Here is a 9,627-nt window from a genome sequence, read left to right as displayed (position 1 = left end):
CAAGACGGCTCCAAGTCGAACGAGGCTAATGACTGCATGCAATGTCCCGAGCCAGACCAGAGGTATGGGAATGACCTCCTCAAAATAATTTCAAACGAGTTTGCGCTCTTCGAGGCAACCAAAGAGCGACCCAAACACCTGCAGCAGCTCTACTCTGCACTTTCCACCATACAGCCGACGTCCGTGGAAGAAAGAGCGTTCTCGGTGTGCGGTCAGTTCGTGACAAAGCTCAGAAACAGGCTGAGCAGTGTCTCTTGAAGTCACACTTCATGAAAATAAAAGAAAGGAAAGCTGGAAAGTAGTCTTGCTTAGCGTGTCAGTTTGAATAGGCTGTTAGTTCTGTCATGTCTTATTTCACACGTTAAGAGCAATCGGTAGTGCATTTTTTGTTATTTGCCTATCCTTTGGAAAATATTCAATTTAAACTGATTTCGTTCATAGAAATAAAAATAGATTGTTTGAAATACATTTGTTCGCCAAACACCGTTTTTTGGCCATGTTTTGATATTGAACCTCTGTGAATTTTTTTTCGTATTTTCTTCATAAAAACACCGTTTTCAATAGGCATCTTCTGGAAAATATTTTGCCTAATTTGAATGGCTTTTCTTCATGTTATTTAAGTAGAAATAAAACGTGATGTAATATAGCGTTGTTCTGCTGCATTTATTTATCTATTTGCATTGATTTAGTCCCATTAAAGTAGTATTAAAGGGCAATAATGGTTTCAAGGGGAAATCCCGGGAAATCCCGTGAGGAGCTCTGAAATCCCGGGATTTGAAAAGGGGCCATTTCGGGAAATTTCAGCAACCCTACTATAGGCCTTTCACACCAAAATGAACCAAGAGTCAGTTCCAGGCTGGTGTTGGGGTCAGTTCAAAACTGGTTACAGCCTTATCCCAGTTATGAACCGGTTGGTTTCACATCGACCGGAGACAGCCATGGAGCCGGCAAGAGAGCAACGTCATGACGTCACTGTAAACGTGTGTGTACGTCACCCGACGCCGCTGCTCTTGTGGCTAACGCTAAAGCTACCGCTAGCTTTAAGCACAACAACAGCGGCGAATACGTCTTATTTTTACACTTGTTGGCTCTCGCTTTGCTTTCTTAAGCAAACAGGACCCATACAGCGTATTCTCGCCGGTCAATTTGATCGCTACGTTCGGTAATTATGTTATGTTTACGTCTCGTAGTAGCGGTGTTTTTAAATATGGCGGGCATGAGGTTTGAGTTGCTCTGGTTGGTCAGGATAATCCCTCCCCCAACCGTTCGCGCAAGCAGTTCTTATCAAACCCTGCTCAATCCTGGGGTATGAGTTCCCCCGGTTTTTACGGCCCGGAGCAGGCTCTCTGGCGGTGTGAAACCAAAACACTGGCTCTAACTCCGAACAAGCCCAGAACTAGCTCCGATTTTGCGGCGGTGTGAAAGGCCTACTAGAGACTTACTGGTGACTGCGGGGAGAGGAGGGGGAACTCTATTTCTGGGGTAACAGACATTCTAACCAATGGCCTTTTGGTCCACTGGGAAATATGTTGGAGTATTGTGACCTGTCAGAATAATAGGCCATGGTTATTATGGGCAATACTGGTCTGACGTAGTATACAAGCCATGCTAGCAACTCTAGCATGGCTTTGGCACAGTGCTTTGAGACAAATCCTAAAATGAACACGCTGATGTGCTCACAATGACAATGCTGAATGGCTGTTGTTAAGCAGGTGCAATTTTTTACCATGGTCGTCGAAAACATCCTTTCGATTTTTAGCATGCTGACATTACTTAATTAGTAATGAACTAAACGTAAAGCTGAGAACAATGTGAATGCAGTTGGTTCCTAAATCTGAGTTTTTAACAAAAACATATTAAGCCAGATGATTTTGCTATGGAGGTTAAGAGATTAGCTAAGTGAATACAAGTTTTCCTGTCGGGAACATGGATGTCCTTAGCAAATGCCATGATTTCTATCAGCTGTTGAGATATTTCGGAGTCTTTTCGGAAATATTAAGGAGTCATCATCTGAAAACCATAATTGTCTGTAGTAAATGTTGTGCTTATCCATGTGAAAAGTATATATTCATATATGGAACATGCTATTTGCTTCTCAGCAGAAACATCTTCTATCGGTATTCTTGACGTAATTTCATCTAGAAATGGAGCACAATGGAGGACAATGGAGACTTTTAGTTGGCCGTGTCTGAAAAATCCTACCACCGCATCACTCCAGAGTACAATGACAACTAATGGACGTAGTAGAGCAGTCAACTGTGAGTGCTGCCTTGCTGCCTTGAATGGGACGCCAAAGTGCTGAGCAAACCTTTAAGATAAAGAGGAGATTAGCTTCTGTCAGGGCACTGGCTTGATGAATGAAGAGGTATTAAAGGCAGACAATGCCGCGTTACAACTGGCCTGACGCCACTTCCTCTACTGCACGCGTACACACACACACACACACACACACACACACACACACACACACACACACACACACACACACACACACACACACACACACACACACACACACAACACACACACACACACACACACACACAAACACATACACACACAAACACAAACACACGCACAAACCCACTCATTCAAAACCTGCAAGCAAGCAAATGCTTGCAGAGGGTTAGCAATTAATGAGAGCTTGGGGCACCCAAATGCCCCTTTAAAGTTTAAAAAATTGCTTACTAAATAACAAATATGTCAGAGAAGGAGAAAATAAAGCACTCCCTCAGACTTTTGCCTGTGATTTTTATTAATTTTTCATTGATTTATTTTTAAGCTTTTCCTTCTGTTTTTTAATTGGTTGAGCGGTCAATTTTGACAAATTAATTGTCTACTTAAGGTCATTTTAACAAGGTGTTTGTCAGAAAGCAATGAAGGACACGGCCTGGAGCAAACCAGTACACTGACACCATGCAGTGTGTAACAGACCCCAAACAGCTAGCAAATAAATGAAACAACCAACAATGTACAGAAAAACAAAAAAACAATTAAACAATGGAACCAAAGAACGGTGGTTATGGACAAAGAAATAACATTCTCATACATTTCAATCACTAGGTAAAATGTCAACAAATCCTAGACGTGCGAATTCCGAGTGAATATGTCAATTTGAAGTGTTAATATATGTTTTATTAAACCGGAGTAGGGGAGAAAATGACTAGGGGGGGCAAAGAAAAAAGAAGCCCGCTGCAAAACCTATTCATTTCACACCCAAATGAAATGAAATGTCATGAAAAAGAAAATGCCTCTCCTCCTTGCCCCTTTGCCAGTGACAAACTCTGTGTGAATTCATCCCCATTGCCACAACCAAAGAACACAGGCAGTAAAAAATAAATCAGAGCGAGTACTCTATCCATTTATCACTTATCAAAAGGTGATAAGTGATAAATGGTGCTTTTCACCACCACAATCTGCCTTTTTCTCTATTTATTTTTTTTCACTTCACAGCTCCAAAAGCACCGCAGCAGGACATAACGTCATTATGTAAAGCCACTCACACACTTACACAGTCCATAAAAGGAGTGTGAGAACAAAGAGCTGCCAGTCGTCCAATGCCAACAAAACATACACACACACACACACACACACACACACACACACACACACACACACACACACACACACACACACACACACACGTCCAAAAAACTACAAGGGCACGCAATGTCACACTAACATTCGGGCTCACAAAATAAAAAAATGCACAACATGCTTTTTTCCTCAGTGAAATTGATTGAGCGGTGCGGAGTAAACCACGGCCCTCAAAGGCAGCTGCAGGTAACTAATGTGTTTGTCCTGTTCAGTCCACTGAAATCATGTAGGGTAAATAAAGGGCAGAGACTGAGCATACAAGGGTTCACATGGAGAAGAAGATAAGGTACCTGTATGTGGCACGGTCATTCTCAATATGGATGCTTTGAGACCTTTGATGGCTGATGCTGGCAGTTGATTTAAAATGTTCACTATTTTAAAACAGTTTGAAGTTGCAAATGGATGAGCTATGACGTATTGAAGGCAAATATTATGCTGCCTATAAAACAATAGTGTCTTCTTTATGCATGTGAGATGTGACAGAGGCCATGCGTGCGTACCTTTGACAGAGCTGTGCTAAGGAGCTATTTTTTTTTTTTTTTTTTAGTTTATTAGTTTATTTGTCAGGGACCATGTACAAAGTAACATTAATCTCACAGAGAAAAGATGCATTGTACCAGATTATAGCAGTTTGCTAATTTCCATCTGCAGTCCCTGTGCAGGTCAACACAGAATACAACAACAATACACAGTATATATACATATCACATCACTATATGGCACACAAGAAATCACCACACTGAGATAAAACTATCATTAAAACAAGGACTTTTAAAGACTAAACTAATGCGTGCAGGTTTGGTTATTGACAATCCATTTCTTAAATTGGCCTGAAAACAAGTGAAAGTCTGCCAACACTTTCAGCTCATTTGGAATGATGTTCCATTCTTTTATTGCTCGGTAGGAGAAAGAGGACTGACCAAATGTTGATTTTTTTTTTAGGGACTCTACACTCACACTAGTGAAAGTCATGCTTATTTAAGCAAATGTGATGAGTAATTGATCATTACAAAACTATGTTGCTGAACTGATTCTTCGTCAACTCAAGTTGTTGAGACATTTTGGATATACATATAACATATTCTGATTATAAAGGTGTACTGTTATAGGATGGGTGTAAAGGAGCTGGTTAAGCTCAGCCATAGCATGTATTATCTGCTCTTCTAGCACTCACAAAAATAGTGAAAAAGAAAAGTGGATTTAGATGTCCTAGATTATTTCCAATATTGTGACCAACAGTAAAACTTTTACTATTTGGTCAAATTCATTTAAAAAAATGGCATTTCCTTCTATAGCAGCTGTATATAGCTTGTGCAAAGCTCATCTTCTATTCTTAAATTCTTCTTGGTTAAGGAATTTTAAAACAGTCAAATGTTGGTTATCCGTTACACTCCTGTATCATATGGGCGCCTGTACAAATACCATGACCATTCAAGTTCCAGTATGCAACAGTATTACAAAGAAGCTATATGCCACACATGTGACACATGTTGCAGAAATGCGCATTTGTCCACACACATACATATACAGTACAAAGAAAAGGGTCAAAACTCTCCTGTCCCACTCACCCACCCACCCACTCACTCACTCACTCACTCACTCACTCACTCACTCACTCACTCACTCACTCACTCACTCACTCACTCACTCACTCACTCACTCACTCACTCACTCACTCACTCACTCACTCACTCACTCACTCACTCACTCACTCACTCACTCACTCTCTACCTCACACACACTCCAAGCTAATTGGGAGTGGCTCTCTCGCTGACCTCCCCCCTTTAGACACACAGAAAGAGTCACATCGTCATGACAGAGAGAGTCTCGCTCATTATCCACCAACAACAAGGGTCGGCCTTGTTAAGAGCCTGGAACTGCCAAACTGAGCGCACCTGGCTGACATCACAGAGAGAAAAAAAAAAAAAAGCCAATTTCCACAGCAACCACAACTTGGCAACCGCAGCTTGGCAACGTCCCACACTCCGTGGGGGATTGATTGGGTGAGCAATGCAAGCGAAAGGTGGATTAGGAGGAGTATTATTGTCTCCCCACGGGCGCAGAGGGGACAACAACGTGGGGGTCTGAGCGTCTGCCAAGACACACTGAGACGATGGTGGTGGTGGTGGACTCACTGAAACAATGATAACAGTCCCGGCCTTGAACTAAGCTTAACCTCTAGAAGATGAAAGACGCCTCTTCAGGGTGTCCATTGCTCGTTAATATGCTAATGTGCTGCGGTGATTTTAAAAACATTGGCGTGGGTTTTTTGTTTTGATTGGCCAGGTCCAAGGTTTATATCCCGTGTTCTTTTGCGATGGCTAAACTGAACTAAATGATATCATTCAAAAAGAGGGAGAAGACGGACGAGGTCTTTTTTTTTATTACTCTCAAGTGTCTGTTTTAATGCACTAGCCAAACAGGTGCCAGACCAGTAGTAAATTTAGCCGGCAAAAGCGAGAGTTTTTTTTTGGCCGCCGAAAAGTGCACACTCAACCGTCAAGTTGAAAATGAAAAAAAAAAACTTGAGTGACAAAAATGATGTGTTCGACAAACAACCATTACCCTCTCCATAGCTATAGCTAGCAAGCAATCTGGCACCGCTCTCCTCTTAGGGGCCAGTGGATAAGAGGAAAAACCACTCAGCGCCTCAGACAGGGAAGCAAAGTGCACGTGTGATTGGTCCTCGTCTATTAGGGAACTATAGTTGGGACTCACTAAAGTGGGAGCTGTGGAGAGTGGGAAATGGTTCGGAGCTTCTTCTAGTCACCTGATTTTTGCACCTGATCGGCACTGTGTACGGATCAACTCTATAGACAGTGTGGGTTAACACTGCCACTGTTGGATGTGCACACAGGCTTTGACTTTACAAATGAACAGAAATACTGTAACATGTGAAGCCGTGATATACTGTAGGTCTGCCCATGAGATTTGCAAAACGCTGGAATAGATTAGATTAGAGATAAATTCATTCTTTGATGTGGGTGTTTATAGAGATTAACATCGGTTTCTAACAGCAAACGTTAACCCTGCTGCAGATATGTGTCTGTAGGCCAACACAACTACACAGTAGTCTGACAGAAAAGGCTGCGACATTACAACCGATTTGGAAAAAAGCGACTTATGCACTAATATATCAAAGTGTGAGATAGCTGCAAATGCCTAAATGGTTGTTTTTAGATTTTGAAAAGCGGTACTCTGGTGTGTGTGTGTGTGTGTGTGTGTGTGTGTGTGTGTGTGTGTGTCGCTGTCATGCATCTACTGTGTACTTCTTTGAACGGTTCACAGAATAAAAAGGTTGTTGACCGGGCATCCTATCTTCCCCATCTACTGACTGAAGGAGGGGTTGGAGGGGAGGTGGGGAATAAGATGCTGCCATCATTGTAATACAATGACCTGGCAACACGGTTCATCTCTCTCTCTCTCTCTCTCTCTCCCTCTCTCTCTATCTCTATGTGTCTTTCTTTCTGAACAAGGTTATCAGCAGAGATTATCGGTTGAGGACAATAGAGGAATGACTCACATAGGAAGTCAACACAAAACATCTCTCCACATGTGCCTGAACCCATAATTGTCTATCCAACCTCACGTAGGACTGTATTTCCATTGAAAATGAAATAAGGACACGAGTGAAAACTGTATACACGGATTAAATATCATTACATGTTTTACAAATGTGTTAACATTTGACAAAATCTCGATCGTTAGCGTTGCTAGTAACGCTACCGACACCACCAATAATTCCCCTGTGAGAAACTGCTGCTGCTTCTATATTATCTTGCTCAAAGTCTACAGGGGGTAGATGCAACAAAAAAAAACATAACCACTCGTGAAAAACAACTTTGAAGTAACCTACTGTATATGCATACTAATGCTGCTATAAAAGTGGGTCATATGATGTTTCATACTCATTAAGGTATATTTCAACCCCCTATACAGTATACTTCATGTATCTGTAGTATCCCTGATGCCATGGTCTCAACTAGTGGAGGCTGATCTTCTCTCCCACTGCAGTTTGTTCTTGATTTTCTTTTAACACCGTTCTCCTTGAGGTGATAAATAAATGAACAGTTTATGGACTGATGCGCCTGCAGTTCAGGCACAGATGATCCACTATCATCCTCTATCCACTTCAGATATATTTTTTTATTGGTTGCCACAGAGCACTTTTAAATACTATTCACACATTAAAGTGCTGATTGCGAAACCGTTTTTTTTTAATTGATGACAAAAACCGCAACCCTAAATATGATACACCTTTCAACAGTATTGCACTGATGTAACTGCAATGTCAAAGGAGAGTTGCGGTTTAATTGCAACTTGGGTCTATTTTTTACAAAATATGGTCAACCCCTTTTTTTATTGGCAACCATAACTCTGCAGCAGAACTGGGAATATGGAGGCATTGCTAAAGAGGATCCCAATGGGGGAGATACTAGAGGTTTCAGCGATCGATAGGCACAGAGAGGCTTATTGTGCCTTGATCGGTGCTCTGCAAAGGGCTACTGGCACGTTAGACTCCTTACAAAATCGGAAAATCAGGATCGGTCAAGAAAATTGCAATCAGTTCACACCCCTAAAAGATACACAAGAAGAAGTCCAATCTTGATTTGATACTGACCTATACGCTCCATTCTTAATAGCTGTGACGGGTTAATACTAACATTCTGTGTATACACTCACTTTCAGTTGTTATATTTCAAATAAACAGTGAAGGAATCTCTTGACTGGTCGTGTTTCTTTCATCATTATTTAAGCAATCGCGGCAATTATGTATGGCAGTTAAATGTTGTTATTATTATGACCAATAGAAATGGTTGCAAAAACCTACAAACATATAGGACACAAGTTGTAATAAATCTGAAAACAAACTCCTGTTTTATCATCTTGTGAGCAGAATGAAATGTCCAAATTAATTACAACACGTTTGACCCAGAGATCAATAGTTAGAAAAGATTTTGACAGTAGCTGCTCCCAGACCAGTTTCAGTGAGGGGTTACTAAGAGTTTGTCTACACATCACACGTATCATCTCCTTAATATAAAAACTTAATGAAGCCTGTTGAGAGCGCTCTCCAACACTTGTGTCTGAACCGTGGCGGAGTGCATCACTTTTAAGATTATTCCACCAGGGGACTCTCTGTAGCTATACAGAGTCACTCCAACCATCGGCTATGAATCATAGGCAATTAGGCAGATACATGGAGAGACGGGGGTTGGGGGTTGGGGGTTGGGGGTGGGCACTCTGTTACACCCCAGAGTAGCAGGTGAATGTACTCTGAAGACTTTGCTAGCTTCCTGTGCGACGCTAGCTGCTCTCAGGATGTCAGAAGGAAGGAAAAGCGTGAGGCGAACGTTTGGGAGAAGAAAGCCTCTTTGATCAGTTTAAATGTTGTGTGACGAGCAACACATTGGCTGGCAGCAGTTTCACCTGTGTGTGTGTGTGTGTGTGTGTGTGTGTGTGTGTGTGTGTGTGTGTGTGTGTGTGTGTGTGTGTGTGTGTGTGTGTGTGTGTGTGTGTGTGTGTGTGTGTGTGTGTGTGTGTGTGTGTGTGTGTGTGTGTGTGTGTGAGAGAGTGTGTGTGTGTGTGTGTGTGTGTGTGTGTGTGTGTGTGGGTGTGTGCGTGTGTGCGTGTGTGTGCGTGTGTGAGTGTGTGTGTGTGTGTGTGTGTGTGTGCGTGTGTGTGTGTGTGTGTGCGTGTGTGTGTGTGTGAGTGAAAGTGTTTAGAGATTCGCTTTGAGATGTTACAAATAAATGTGAACGCAGGCTGTTTGTGTGCACTGTGGCAGACCAAATGAATGCTGGTAGACAAGGGGTTGAAACTGTTCATGTTCCCGTCGCAACACGAGGAAATAGCTTTTATCAAAAAACCATGATAATGATATCAGTTTTGGATTACAGGGCCGGAGAGTTGTAAATCAGTGGCACAAGACAGTTTATATTTTGACTTTTTGTTTTTGTATGACGGAATATGGGACGGCTCTTTTAAATCAAACTTTTCTCTGATTTACTTTTTGTTTTATTATCTCTT

The sequence above is a fragment of the Ammodytes marinus genome (genome assembly GCF_949987685.1).
Source record: "Ammodytes marinus genome assembly, chromosome: 9".
In the NCBI taxonomy this organism is placed as follows: domain Eukaryota; kingdom Metazoa; phylum Chordata; class Actinopteri; order Uranoscopiformes; family Ammodytidae; genus Ammodytes; species Ammodytes marinus.
Note: the sequence above shows the minus strand (reverse complement) of the source record.